We start from the raw sequence: 16,541 nt of genomic DNA, 5'->3' as shown, positions 1-16,541 counted from the left end.
TGACAAATGTGCTGCTAAGCCGAAAACCGCGACAAAAATGATAATATGTAATATATACATATGTAAATGAGAGAAAATATGAGCGAAACAAATTTCACGCCATATGCAAAAGTCAAATTAATACTAAGTGGACTAAAAGCGCGCAAATAAGTGTCTTCAGATGCGAAAGCTTGTCAGAAACGCTGCGATAAATGAGGATTCAAAATTATATACACAAAGTAGTAGCTCTGTGTGTGTGTTTGGACTATGAAAAATCGCGCGAGTGACACGCGCACGCTGCACGAATTTCACAGAAGAAAAGAGCGAGAAGGTGGGAGAAAGCTGACAAGCCGGGAAAGCGGAGAAAGCATGCGTCTGCAATTTATGCAATTGTCAACTGACAATGCGAAGAGCAGTGAAGCTTTTGGCGTTGCAGGGGCATAAGAGTGCATGTTACACTCGTGGGGTAAGTGTAGGCCACGTCAAGAGGGGCGTGAGGTGAGTTGCCGCAATTCCACTGATGGCATTTGCATGTATTCGCGTCTGTGTGTGTGTTGGTGAGTGCATGACTCAAAAATTAAGTGGTTTTGTTTTAAATCTTTCACGTACTACATTTTAGTACAATTGACAACAACAGCAACAACAACCAGCTAGAGCTTGGAACAACAAAGAGAAATCAGTGAAATGTCTGCCGAAGACTGAGAATGAGTGACGCAAAAAAATCTACGCTGCATGTAAATGCTATTATTTATATGGATAGTTGTTGTTGTTAATGTTGTTGCTGCTACGCCTGACTACCACTTGCCGACAGCCTGCGAGCCGCATAGACGACAGCAGCGGCGTAGCAACTCTGCAGCCCACTTAAAGTCAAAATCGCGTTGCAAAAATAATTTGTTGTTGTTGTTAGTACTAGTATTGTTGTATCATTTCAAGATTTTATTTTACGTATATTTTTTGTTGTTGCTGTTGCCCAACTGTTGTTTTGTAAATGTCAGTCTTCATTTGTCAAAGCTTTTTCCGCGTGGTTTGCTCAATTCTATGTATAGCTGTGTGTGTGTGTGTGTATGGCAACTAATGTATGTGTGTGTATGTATGTATATATGAATGTATCTGTCCTTAGCGTGTTTTGCGCTTATTTTGCTGCCGATGATGTTTTAGTCGCAAGTTGAGTCACTTAAGTAGCGACAGTGACAGCGGCAGCCAACATAATATAACAACAACAGCAACAACATTGAGCAATCAAACAAATACATAAAATAAATGCCAACAAATGTGCCGTAAAGTTTTTCATCGTGCTGGTAGTTCTTGATATCCAGCGCTAGATTTCTCAGGTTCAAGTGTCCTCAGGGTGGCTGAGGGGTGGTTCAAGGGGATGCCGCTTAGCGTCTTTATTGCCTTAATCTGTTGCAATTTAAGTAAATCTAAGAGAGATGTGCAAAGTATGAAGCGAGAGAAATGTTCGTGATTAACTTGGAATAACTGTACTTCATCTTTCATTGACACTTCAAGACCAGAGTCATTAAACTAACTATTTAAAAAATACTAGTATTTTTTTATAATAATATTATTAATTAATACTAAAGAGCAAGTTATAGTATCCTAACAACAATTTTAACGTAGCAAAACTTATTCCTTTCGACTACCATAGAAGCTTTCATAATATCATATGATCAAATATGACCCGGACTAAGAAAAATCTACATTTTCACGTATTTTAATGCAAATATTTATTTTTCCATATACTTTTTACAAATCTTGGCTGGAATGGCCTTCAGTTCTTTGACCGAATTTTGGTTTTTTTCGATTTTGTCTAATTTTTGTAGCGCCATTCGCTGGATGGTTAGACAGTTTCTACTTCATATTCATAAACCCATGTACCGATTTAAATTTTAAATTTTTTCATGCAATATAACCCCAATGGTATCAGCCAAAGTTGCCACATCGCAAGATTCATTTTAAATATAATAAAATTCAAATCATAACTGTAACGAAAAGTCAAGGCTAACGAGCTATGCAGATAAATATTTCATGTATCCTTGAAATGCCTCCAACTAAATCATCGGTATCTAAAATCCCAAGCAATATAACTGTAATTTAGAATAAACGATATTAAAAGTTGGCGCAATTTTGTTCTCAGATTGTTAAGTTTTGTTTAAAATTTTTCTTTTTGCGCTAAATTCTGCAGACTTTGATTAATTGCAGCTGAAAATGCATTCGACAGGACACGAGAACTCAACGCCGCATCAATACTTTCGCTGCATTGCATGCAACAACGCGCCAGCCATAACAAAGCAATTTCCTTGCTGCAAACGGAGCGTGCGCACACACACACACACACATATAGCGACAGTCGAAAGCACTTCAAATGCTGTCAGCTACATATGTGGGTGTATATACATATATACATATATGTATGTGTGTGTGTGCCAATAGTAAAGCACACTGATTTCAGCCGCTGTCCCCACCTCAGCTCCTGCCGCCGTCGCTGCCACCGCTTTTGCTATTTACAAGGCACTTAATAACTAACTTTAGTACTTCTTCCACTCGACATCATAAATCATTTAGCTCCACTTGTACAACGTACGAAGCGGCGCATGTACACACACACATACATAGCTACTGACATATATACACATACTCATATGAAAATCCATTGCATATGAAATCGAAAATTCTTTGCACACACACTTTGGCATGCACCGCATTCAATAAGAAAAAGTGCGAAAAAAGTATGAAAATTAGAAGAAAAAGTAGAAGTACGAAAACAACAACAACAAAAGGCGCAATTTGGATTTGGTCTTTAACTGAAATCTGTAAATATGCTTTGCCGTCTACTTAAAAGGCAGACCATATTGAGGAAGTTCAAAAATGCCAGCGGAGAGTCGCCATATTAAGTTGCTGCCTGACTACTGACTTACATACATACATATAAGCTTAAATAAAAAACTAAAAAAGTCATTCTTACCCCTCTCAGCTTCTCTTCTAGACCTCACATAACTCGAGTGCACAATCAAAAGGCGAAATCAATGAGCTTTGGAAAATTACCCGAGTGTTTCGCTCGCAAAATCATATGCATACATATGTTAGCTACCTATAAGGATTTACCGTTATATATACATGGTGGAACAATGACTTTTATTTGAGCAGAGTTTCTCTGCTTTGAGCATATTTATTAATTTATGGACATTGCATTTTAGCTTTAAAGAAAAAGAGAAAGTTTATATACTGTGAGTTAAAACCGAATATTATCAGGTAAATACTCACGAAGGATATCGTATAATATTAAATGTCCTTTTTGCTTCCGATAAATTAATCTGGCTGTAGCAAAAACTATATATTTTCTATTACATTATTTTCTTTTTTAATAAATGTTTTGAAATCTTGAAATATTTTCATAAATTCGCTTTTTAATCACCCGTTATCTATACTCCTATATATATATACATATATACGAATATATTGTCGACAACTTAGGCAAAGCCGTGTTCATAAATACCACAGCCGCTGTGAATGTGCATGATTATTGGCAAGAAGGCAGGCCAAATTGAAGAAAGCTGGCTCTTATTGGCTTTAAAAAGCGAACACGTAAGGAAATCACATTCACTTAGTAACTCTAAGCTCACAGACCTAAATCGTTCAAAAATAAAATTATTCGGCTATGTAATTTTTTTCAAGTCATATTTTAAAAAATGATTATATCTACACAATAAATGAGGTATTCTTCAAACAAAAGCTTAATAATTTTTCTCAGAATCAGACATAAACTGAATGAAGTATTTATTTATAACTAATTAATTATTTTATTTATAACTAAGTTTCGCTTGAAAAAATAAGTTCAAATAAATTTTCGAGAATTTTTAAAAATATCAAAACCAAAACTTTTCCTAATAATGCCGAAAAAATAAAATTTTTATAACTCTTTAAATAATTCAGAAACTTGTGATGTGTGATGTGCGTAGAATTTGTTCGATTCCAGTCAAAATTAATTAAATATAAATAGACACTGCAATATGATGGTGAAACTATAACTCTAATTCAAACGCTTTCAGGCTGACGATATATTTTTGGACAGATACAAAATAAAAATGTATTTTTTAGAAAAACTTCTTTTGGAAACATTTTTTGAAAGGATTGCTAAATGCTTAAACAATTTAGTTCAAACAAATTGATAAAAATAGATGTAGTATGACAACCTTTAATTTATCTGCAAATATATAAGTATGATCACAACATTCACAGGTATAATAAAATAATCGAAATAATTAATTATCTGTATTGAAAAGTCGAAAAAAATAGTAACTATAATAAACATTCGTTAAACACTGAATGAAATTTCCTACCGGGTACACACTCATATACTCGTAACTTCATAAGTATTTTTAGCAATTGGATATAATCTTTGGCAGAATAGTTTATTTATGAACTTACATATGATATGATGGTATATATATATATAAATGTATGTATATCTTTAGATGCGTATGTATGTGCATAAATACAAAATATTTCCAAGCTTATGATATGTTATTGAAAAGTGCGCGCGTAATTCGTTTGAATTATGAATGATGTCTGATTGGATTTCAATTGTGTAAAACTTTAAGTTGATGAGCTTCTGAACTAGCGCGCACACACATACACGCACATACACTCACAATTGACTATATTCACTCCAATGGAATTTATTCGTAATTCTACAAGTTCCCAATTGTTCTTGTGTGCTCTGCACTGATGTGAAAATGGGTTTCATAAATAGAACATAATCAGCGAAGATATTCGAGAGACAAATTCGATTTTGTACAAAATCTTCAACGCTTTCTCTGTGGAACTTTTCAGTTTTGTTATAGTAAGTACTTATTATATAAACTAGGAAAACATTAAAATAATTTGAAACTTTTCGTCGATTAGATGAAGTTTTAAAGTTAAAAATAAATATGTTAATAATAATATTTTTCATGAAGGGAACTTTACTTGTAGATGTATTGAGAAATTTTTATAAATATAATTTATGCAAAGAAAGATGTTTAAAAAGTTTTATTTAGATAAGGTTGCCACTTTTTCAGCAAAAATCTGTAAATCAAAAACTCAAAATAATTTTATAGTAGATATGACTTGTTTAAATACAATAAATTAAAACTTTAAAAGTAAATTTCAACTTAAAAAAAAAAAAAATTTTTCAGTTGAATTGTTTTATTATTATTAATTACTTGTTTGCAATATTGTTACACATAAAATATAGAGTACCTTAACGTGGTATCCAACTGGGCGAATAGAAGCGGCTTAGCCGTCAATACAAATAAAACTTAAATGTATTTATTTATCGGAAAATATACTCATAAGATCACAGACGTGCCTCTCTTCGGTGGTCACGTCTTCAAGCTGTTGATATGGTAAAATACCTATTGCTTATCCCTGAAAGAAAGCTTTCATGAAGGTCAAATATTGGGGAGAGACTAAGGATGACATCGGTTGCCTTATATTGCTGTAGAATGCACTGCGGGCTACACCAACAATAACACTTAATGCCATTTTACGCATAGACCTCGTGGACATTGCCGGCAAGTACATTGCAGCGTTAAGCGTTCTAAGTCTCAGGAAAGCTAGGCATGTGAAGGGATCCAAACAAGGACACGTCAAAATGCTCTCATTCTTCAACTGCATTGAAAACTTGGAACACCGTGTCGCATAGACTCTTACTGATGCCTTTTTCTCTGCTCAGATACCGACGAGGGTTATCTAGAAATAGCATCAAGCTGCTTCATTATCAGACTTGTTTGGGTGCATGGCAACCGCAAAGCCGATGAGCTAGCCAGAGGGCTACCTGTTCTGTCTCAACAGGTGTGCCTCTTAAAAAAGTTCTGAATAGAGATATGTTTTTATAAATACTAAATAAATACCAGGAATAGCTCACATTGAATATTTATAATAAAATAATGATTTGAAATCATTTGCGAGCTCATGCTGATTTCGCCAACCACGCCAGTATCATAAAAAATTAAAATTAAAAATAAATTGAAACCGACAATCACTATTTAACTACCGTGTCCCAAGTGGCTGTCACTAAAGGGAATTGAGAACCAATGAAGTCACTGCATCAAACTAACGTTAACAACGGTAACAGTTCATTTCACACATGTCAATCGCAATAAAGCAGTGAAATTGATAAAATTACATTTATGATGATTGAATTGCCATTGCGCACACACAGCAAATTTGTCATGTATTCACACTATGCGGCAAAGAATGCCAAGTCGTGGCATGAGGCCGTCGCAAAAGCATGAGAATGCAATTTATGAGCCACACAATAACTAATAATTTGGCATGCATAAGCCTTTCAGCGACACAAACGAGCTAACAGGCGGGGTCACAAAGAAGAAGAGAGAGCGAAAGGGAGCGCCATGCGAACGAAATTCTCTACGAATTCCAATAATGTGGCAACAAAGTGCCGGCAATGTTGCATGGTGCCACTCAACAAAACACGAAAAAGGTGAAGAGGACAGCACACTACCTAATAATTTACTAGCCTTAGCGGTGAAGAAAAAAATGTGCTGCAAACTAGTCGGTGCTGTTGCTGCCGCAAAGTAGTGGCTGTTGCGTCGGGGTATCGTTGATGGGTGGGCCATATTAATAGAATTAAGTGTTTAGTAGCGTGTAAAAAGGCCCACATATTGACAGTTATTTGTAGCAATATACTGCGCACAAGTGCGTTGTGTAGTGTGGCATGTCACTAGGCGGTGTTGACGGTAGTAAAACAAATGTGGCAAGTTGTTACATATTTTTTAATCAATCGAATGCGCATACATTGCGGCTGTCAACACATTTGGGAAGCAAAAACAAAAATTATTTTTTTATGCACACCTATATATGTATATATGTATGTGCACTTTTATATATGTGTGTATATTTACGATTCATCATTGCCGGCAAGTTGCGTGCGCAATTTTTATTTACTAAGTCATACAATAACTGTATCACATATATAAAAATGCACATACACACAAGTATATATGTGTATATATATCTTTATATAGATACGTATACACCTTATATTCTCATCTACTCATTTTATCGCTCATAAAATTTGTTTTGTCAATTATTTCGTTAACTTTTGAGTGGCGGGGGTGGGTAGTGGCAAAGCTCAAAGCATGGATTTTGTAATGTTTACTTCCGTTAAAGTTTCGTAGCTAACATGCAACGGAAACCGTTTACAACATACAACGATAACATCAAAACAAAGCGCTTGTTGGCTTAACAAATCAAAATTGCTCATAAGCATGACAACAAAACACATGTTCACACAGAGCAAGTTGAAGGTGTATGTGTTTGCAAATTATCGTCTGGCATATTAATTTGGTAGGCGTTGCTGCATTAAATTGAACGATGTGAATAATTTTTGGAGAATCAAATAAAGTATTTGTTTTGAAAATACTTAACAACCATAAAATTCTAAGGAGTAGATAAAACTGTTCAATAAAATATATTGTTATTTTTTCGAAACTTTTTTATTTTTATTAAGAATAGAATCTTTTTTTTATTAATTATTTGGGAAAAATTAATAGAAAATTATTTTCTATATGAATGTAATGAAAATGGAGAGTAGAAATCGTATGTTGCTTATCTCACTCTCTTTTCCAGTTAGGGTAGCCACAAATCAGCACTCAGCACTTTCCATTATTTACCGGCTCCAAAACCGAATTAAATGATTATACGAGTATTGAAAAAAATTTATTTTTTATTTTGCATATATTTCGAATGTACATATATTTGCGAACATTTTCTAAAAATGAGAAAAAGTTGATCCGTCACATAGTTTTGGAGCTACGAGCGTATTTGTAAGAATTTTTTAACTTAGCGTAACCAGTTTTTCTAGCAACGCTGTTTTCAGAGTCGGTGAAAAATTTTCTCCGAAACGGCTGGATAGATCAACTTGACATTTTCACACTATCTTCTTAGATATACATATGTACTTGTCAGCTAATGATAACGGAAATAAGATTCTTGATAATAATATCCATTTTTGAAGCCACTCTGAAGTGTAAACTTTTTCACAAAAAACTTTTTTTTTCGGGAATGAATTATTACCTAAGGCAGTCATGCAACCTCCGAAGAAATTATTGAAATCGGATGACTATAGCATATAGCTGCCCTTAAAACTGAAAGATCGGAGTAAAGTTCTTGTATTCATGAATGAAACTTTCAAAATGAATCGCTGATTAATAAAGTACAATAAAATCTGTAAATGCATATTTTTATTAATTTATTCAATAAATAAATTGTCTCTTCAAAAAAAAATTTTCCAAAAAGCATTTTTTCGGAACACCCTCTGACCAGTTCCGCCTTTTGTTGTGTTCGATTTAAAATCTATTGTAGGTAAATGCTTCTCCTTTCTGAGATTATGTGTTTGTTAAATTTCAATTGTTCATTTATTTCTATTATTATTTGTTTAATGAACAGTTATAATATAGTTTCTCTACCAAAAATTGTTACAAAGATACATAACGGCTTCAAGACTAATTGGCATAAACTTACAATATATTATTTCCTTTAGAAATTCTTGAATAGGAAATTTCATACACATTTCAAAAAGAGACACGTAAAAATTTCTATAAATAAGTAAACTTTAAATTCTTCAACATGCTTAATATTATTTTAAATTTTTTTTTTCAAATTTGTGACTTCCAAATTACTTTCTACAATTTTTCTTATATGACACGCTCTCTTTAAATACCCAATCAATAATATTTTTACCTAAAGTTGTCGATCTGAAAGCAGTAGTTTCCAAAACCCTTTTATTTCTTCCCCAGATGTATTATTTCGCCTTAACTCAGATCTCTGTGCTGAAAATCTAGTGAATAAATGATGAGAGAGGAGCAAAAATGTTTGTTCGTTGATCGCAACACCTTTATTAAGGAAATCTGCAGCATCTCTCAGTCAAAACCTTTAAATATTTAGGGATATTATGAAATTCGAAACCATAACGCAAATGATAACAACACAAATGAAGAAGTTTGTTCCATTTATTATTATTACAAATTTTGACTAAATTAGTGGGTATTTTGAAGCACATATAATTTTTAAATGAATCTGAATAGGGGTCATTATAAGTCTGTTAATATATATATAATATTAATATATAAATCTAATATTGATTTACAATTAGATTAAAAAATGAACGAAGAGAGCATAAGATCACTTAGATGGATTCTTACATGCTTTAGATTAGATTTAAACTAACAGAATACAGTGTACAATAGTTTGTAGATTATCCTGTACTCTGGTGAAAATTTATTAGTAGTATAGGATCTTTACAAAAGGGCCAGATTTAGAAGCAGCAACAACTTAGAAGTTAAGTGAGCTATACAACGTTTTCACATTACAATTAAAATTGACACTGACTTGAAATCATGAGTATTGCGAATTTCCACAAGCCCAAGAAAACCACACAATATAATTATTTACCTGTTAGCTGAGAAGATTTACATGCATACTTTCGCATTTCGTGCGAGTTGCGTTGGCGTGAAATCGACACAGACAACATCCGTTCACATTAATTAGTCATAAAAGCCAATCCATCACTCAATTTTCATTTTCCTTACATGTACCACAGAAGCAACAAAAACAAGCAAACTGACACAAGAGTAGCACAATATGCGAGCAAGTATGCAAAAACACCAAAAACTGAAACCAAAAAACAAATAAACTTATATATTGGTATATACAAGGGGATAATGAAGGGTGGTGCGAAAAATAGAACATTATATATTTAGCGCACAAAAACAACAAACAATAGACAATAGAATGTAAAAATATGTAATGTATGTTTAATCGCATGCGTGTAAAGCGTTTGTATGTGTGTGTGATATTTGTTGAAAGCACTCCTCTGTATCTCCTTCTGCCCCACCTTCTGCCCAACCTTCTGCCCCAGCAACTGTCGAGTCAAGAGTTCTTGTCTCGCTTTTTTCATTTGTGGACAGTTCATTAATGCCACAACTGACTGTGCTGCACTGCACTGCTTGGTCCGCCGCATAGACAGCCGTGCCAAGTACGCCAGCAAATGAGTGGCCGACTGTCTGCCACACATCACTTTACGCTCATCGTCGGCATTATATTTAATTAATTTATAATTATTTTTAGCATTAACATTCGGCTCGTTATAAATATTAACATTTTTTAGTAGACACACAAAGGACACGCCGCCATGAGCACGCGGGCAACAACAATTTCACACGCGTATATTTGCTTGTGCAACATTTCTGCCTTTTGTCTGCATTCATTTACTCGCCATAAATCAGCGGCGAATGCAACTGCACCATTGCAATTGCAACAAAATAACAATAACAATAACAATAACAAAGTGAATGTGTGGAAATTTCTTCTCATCACTTTTCGTAGCTAAATTTAAATTGATTTCATATTATTTTGCGAAAATATTAAAGATCGGTATATATCAAAATTTTAATAACTGCGAAAAGATATGCAAATGTTTGGCATAAGGAAATGCCAAAGAAGTCTAATGAGGTGTGAAATGCAGACGAATTTACATTGGGTGATGTTTTGATGATAGTACTAAGGCGAGATAACTTACAGATTTGTTGGTTTATTTTTGTGTTTGCCCTATCTACGTTATTTTTTAAATGTAAATTTTGACAAGTAGTGGCCTCCGAGTCGCAGGTGCATTTCTTATAACATAGAAGGGTATAAAAAGATCTTTATTATGATTTAATTGGGACAGTTTGAATAGCAGATATATGATATAATATATTGTTCCGATGGAAACAATATGTTCGAAGATTGTAGGATTGTTTTGGACAATAGTTTGTACCAAATTTGGTAGAAAAATATTGTCATATAAAAGAGTTTTCCAGACAAGGATTTGACATTCATCGATCAGTTTGTATTGTATATTCGGAGATTGTAACGTTACTTTGGGCAAAAATCTATGTAAAATTGCGTGAAGGTAATTTCGCTAATATAAACTTATCCATACAAGGTCTTGAGTTTGGTCGGTTAGTTTGTATGGCAGCTATAAGTTAAAGTAGTCTTATCCAAACAATATGTTCGCATATTATAGTCTCAAATAAATAAGTTTTCGATAAAAGTTTTGATTTTGATCGTTCAGTTTGCATGGCAGCGATATGCTTTAGGCGGTTCCAACAGACAAGTATCTTTTTGGAGATAAAACGACATATGCAAAATTTCAGATCGATACATCAAATATTGAGGGACTAGTTCGCGTTTATACAGCGGGGAAGACAGACAGATGGACATGACTAAATCGACTCAGCTCGCCAAGCTGATCATTTATACCAAATACTGCAAAAGTTACAACAACAACAAGCTACAAGCTTTTTGGCAAGCTTAATATTGTACATACGTGTATATCCAACAACAAGAGAGTTATAAAGTGATATTTGATAGAAGTAAGCATGTGAGAATCACTATAACATAACTGTTTCTATGCCTATGAAAACTCTATGGAACCACTCTCTATCTCTGCAGCGTTATGGCAGTTTAAATAATTTATACAATTTATTTGTTCGATTCGCCACTCTCAAAGGTGGTTTAAGCGGCTAAATTCCTTATTCCAGGTAAACTTTGATAACACAAAATGCCATTTCATGCCAACTTAGTAATTTTTGTTTACTTATTGGTAATACATTTGCATGTAATATTGGGTAGACCATAGCGTATAAGTAACATTTATACAATGTAGTCTATCCGGTTCAATACGCTATTCGAAATTTTGCTACAAAATGGTATACAATCAAAAAAAAAAGAACAACATGTTTATAACTATAAATTTGTTTTCACATTCTGTTTATTTGTTGCCTTAATAAACAAAATGTTTATAGCTTTCAATTGACAGCGTTTATTTCGCAAATATTTGAGAAAACTATTTATGAAGTTATTTCCGTTTCATGAATTTATTATGCGATGAGTTTAATATAGAGAAAAACTACACTAAGTTGGTTAATATCTTGTCCTAGATCACATACATTAGTTACACCGCTCCGGACTTTTGATCGTAGTTATCGATCAGAATTGGAGGGATATTCATAAAATTCGGTTAGTATGTTACAATTAAGATACTCCGATTTGGTATAAAAACAAGATCAGACCTGTCCTCAAGTTCTGTCAGACAATATATAGTGAACCATTCGATATCCGTTCCCTTTAAATTGGATCCTTTCCTTTAAAATGGAGGTGAAAGGTTCATAATTTCTTATCCACCGAAAATATAATTTATAAGCAAATTTTTTTTCAACAAGGTTTTACAGAAGTCGAAAGGAAAGGTACAGAGGTTTTTTCTATGCCCTTGATTTTAAAATTGTTTGAGTAACTAAACCTGAAAAGATTTAAAGTAAAATTGAAAGAGTTATAAGAAAAAAGTCTGCTATGGTCTAAGTTAAATTCTTAGTCAAAATTAACCAGCAAAAATGTTCTTCATAACTCTCACAACTTTGGACCAATTAGTTAGCTCTCCATAAAGCACCTTGAGGAAAAAATTGATTTTGGTTTTCTGAAAAATTGCATTAAGAAAAATTCTGACCTTTAATAAAACATTATTTTTCGCACCGAAAACGTTAAATCCAGTGCAGTTCGTAAGAAATTAATATGGGCGAAAAAAACCAAGATAGATAGGTAGGGTGAATTTTGGGAGGACCATTATGAAACTAGTAGGACTAATATCCCCTCACTCTGTTATGTTTTCTGAACCACCCTGTGACCCTGAAACGTTCTTCAGTTCAAAAACTTGTATAACATATGTGGAACCTCCGAGACATCGCAAAGAAACCCTCGACAGATAGCATTCACTTAGAAGATATTCTAAAGTCTATTCTTCTTCTGCCCTGACGAAAACTTAAAAAAAAAACACAAACATTTCTTAGATTTAAACGCCGAAGAATCGTAAGGATTTTGTGTGACCAAATTCATAGCTAAAAGTAGAATCGGTTCGTACTACTAAAATTGCATCAAAAAATTGGAAGATCGAGGATGATAAACTCTAGATAACAACAATGTTAAAGGATAAAACTGAACTTTTCAAAAAAACTAAACAATTTTGGTTTGATTTTCATGAGTTTAAAACACACTGAACGCTCTTACTCGCATACTTTTGTTCATAACAGTAAATTACGCGCATAAAAAATTTCAATTATTTGTAGTTGTTATTTCGCGCATTAATATTCATTACTGTAATTTATTGTAATTCATTACCACAATATGTTGACGCTCTCTTGATGAATTAACGGTATCAACGCATATTGTGAAATATGAGTCAGCTGAAGTAGCTGTAAATGCTGCAACTATAAATTGCCATTAAACATACAACAACAACATGCAACAACAATAACAGGGAAATATACATATGAGCTTTTGAAACTTCAGACACAAAGAAACTCTATGAAATATTTACCCGAATGAGTGCGAGCGCAAAACTTTCGAAATTACAGCATATTTTAATTAGGATTATATGCATATATACACATGTCAGTTTGCATGTATGGTATATTTAAATAAAATTAGTTGCGAGTTTTGCACATTGTTGCAAAAACCATTCCATTTGTTTGTCTGCTTACCCATTAGCCATAGATCGTCTCGGGACAATAATCGTGTTAACAAGTCCACAAAAATTTCCATAAACACTCAAGCCAAAGTATTTATTTTAGTAAACATTTATTTAGCAAACATAAGCACACTTTGTAGTACTGGAAAAGACTTACTTAAGCTCTTCGAAAACACTTTCACACTAATTTGGCTCTTCTGATTCTGCTCGAAGACATGCAGGCATCAACACCTGCAATGGAAGAGGCTTCTCAAACCGAAAATAATTAACTAAATCTTGCCGGATTTTGGCCACAATTCTTTGAACTATAAACAATATGTATGCACACACTCACATATGCATAAGTAGTAGAGCATTTGATTTGGTGCGTCCGCGAGCATGCGAACTGAATCGATTCACTACCGCCAATAAAAAAACTAAAATACAGTGTTTTGGATGAAAGCACTCTTTGCTTCAAAAAATAAACATTCGGAAAGAACTTAACAGATGTGTTTATTTAACCAAACAGAAGAAATTTAGTGGTTATTAGATGATGTGAAACAGAAATGAGAACAATGTATCAAATTCCAAGTGTTTTTTTATTTTAGAAGTACCTAACCTCAAAAATATTCCACTCTAAAATGAGATCGTCCGATATTAATTGTTGAAAATATAAGTGTTTAAATGAAATTAAAAATATATAATTATATTGAGAGCAGACGAGGTCGTTTTTCGATGTACGAATAATCAAAGATGAAGTTGAAGACTTTAGCAATAGCTAATAATTACAATATTGGGGACTATAAGTTAGGTAGAATTAATTAAAAAAATTTAAGATGCACTTCTGTAACTATAAACGAGAAAAAATTTGGAAAACTTTTTTTAAACCTGATTTTGATCGGTCAGTTGGCATGGCAACTAGATACTAAACAATATGTTCGAAGATTATAAAGTTGCCTTGATTGCTAAAAATCCATAGAAAATTTCGTGATGATAACTTACTTTTACCAAAAAAGCTCTCTACTACATTGAGAAAAGTTTGGAACTGTCAAGGTAAATTTTTTCCTAACTTCTACTGCAGGTCTTAGATATATGGTATCTCGAAAATCAGAAACATATTGTGAGGCTCCATGAGAGAGCTGAAAACACCTCCTTCTGTAGTAATGTTTAATACAAAGTCAAAGTCATCTGTATAGATAGCAGATCTAGCATAATTTTGAAAGCCTTACTGCTCCAACAGGAAACAATTTTTCAATAGATAAACACATCAGTTAAATTTTATTTATTTAGTTTTATTTTTTCTTTTTTATAATGGGAATTTTTAGTTTTTCAAGTATACTTTTTGGCGATATTACTTTTAAGCCGCGTCCGCGGCGAAATAAAATATATTAATGTTGGAAATTTTCATAAAGAATTTTATTACGCGAAACTTTGGGAAATATTAGTTTCATTTTAACTTTTTAATAACATGATTATTATATTACAATTAATAAAAAAGGAGCATCAACGGAAACATTGGACGTCTAGCATGAATCTTATGGAAGTAATATTTTATTATTTATAGTATTATATAGTCACTGTATAATTATTTTATACCAATTCCAAATTTAATTATACTATAATATAAGCAAAATATTAATTTAATACCCAAGCTAAATTCAGTTGCATCTTTACCACTGATGTCAAGAGTCTTTAAGAAAATCCCTTTATGTTCAAAAATTATATTAAAAACTCTTTTCAATACTTTTTAAACCTTGAACATAATACAGTGTATATGTATATAAGAGATCAGCGTGACGAGCTGAGTTTATTTAGACATGTCAGCCTATCTGTCTGTAAATACCTGAACTAGTCCCTAAGTTTTTGAGATATCGAACTGAAACTTCGCACAAGTCCATTTTGAAAAATCATTTTTGGTCAGTTGTCGGAACCGCGAATATCGAGCCACTATAGAATATAGCTGTTATACAAACTGATCCATCACAGTCAAGTCCTTGTATGGAAAAGTTTTTTATTTGACAAGATATCTTCACAAAATCAGACAACGATTTTTGCCCAAGGCTGCGATACAATCTCTGAACATTTTGTTCAGCTTCGTTAATCTGTGTCTTTTTTTCTTATTTTTTTTATTCGTTATCAGTATTTGAACCAAAACATTGATAAACATTATTATTTCAACATTTTTTGTTTATTATATCGCAACTTACCAAGAATTTCGAAACACGCTCAAACTAAAAACATTTTTTTTCAAAAATTTAGTATTTATATTTTAGCTCTTGTTTATATTACCATCATAATTGAATAAAATTTTGCTCAAAAATCACTTTTAAACACTTCACTGTAATATTTATTCACTCGAAATTGTTTAATAATAACGATCTTTTACGATCACTCTGTGCGAATTTATAAATACGCTTTGATTACATTTAGTTTGTGTTTTAATATTCCTAATATATTCCCTAAATTCACTTTTCAATCAGCATCACTTTATGTTTTCACATTAAAAATGCCTTCAGAATCGTAAAATCACTCTTGAATTTACAATTTGGTAATCTCAAAATTCTCAAACACGATTTCTACACGCGTATTTGCCTTACTGCTGCGCTAAATTCTAAGTTGATGCGCGAATCGGATGGCGCAATAAACTGAAAAACACGCGAAGGCCGTATGTGAGAAGCTCGCAACGAAAAGACGTCTAAACGCACGGAAAAGTCGTTACCAACTGAATTTTCCGAATGCCGTTACATTGCACGAAAGGCCGAATGGGCCGTCCAAGCACAGACGACAGCGCACGACGACCAGCAGTGAACAGATGGCAGTAGTGAACAGCGAAATAGTGAAAAGACGAAAGGCAAAAAGCAAACAGCGAACAGCCGTCAAATGCCAGTCAATAGCCAGCCGACCATCCTCAACTTATGTATGTGTAAGTACTGTTGTGGAGTGCAGCAAGTAACGGTACTATGAGAGAGGAAATGCATAGCAGTTGCATACATCTCAACAAACTTAAGAGCACACTCAC

At 33.2% G+C, this 16,541-nt stretch overlaps 1 protein-coding gene across 1 annotated transcript in view; it reads right to left on the bottom strand.

The window, feature by feature from the left end:
• LOC106623731 (putative uncharacterized protein DDB_G0271606) overlaps positions 1-16,317 on the bottom strand; it is a 106,768-nt gene extending 90,451 nt beyond the window's left edge. The window contains exon 1 of the mRNA XM_036364373.2: positions 15,730-16,317. The gene's annotated coding sequence lies outside the window, so the exon portion shown is untranslated. The remainder of the gene's footprint in view (positions 1-15,729) is intronic.
• Between the last annotated feature and the right edge of the window lie 224 nt (positions 16,318-16,541).

Source organism: Bactrocera oleae, chromosome 6, assembly GCF_042242935.1.
Source record: "Bactrocera oleae isolate idBacOlea1 chromosome 6, idBacOlea1, whole genome shotgun sequence".
Taxonomy (NCBI): domain Eukaryota; kingdom Metazoa; phylum Arthropoda; class Insecta; order Diptera; family Tephritidae; genus Bactrocera; species Bactrocera oleae.
Note: the sequence above shows the minus strand (reverse complement) of the source record. Positions and strands in the feature narration are given on the sequence as shown.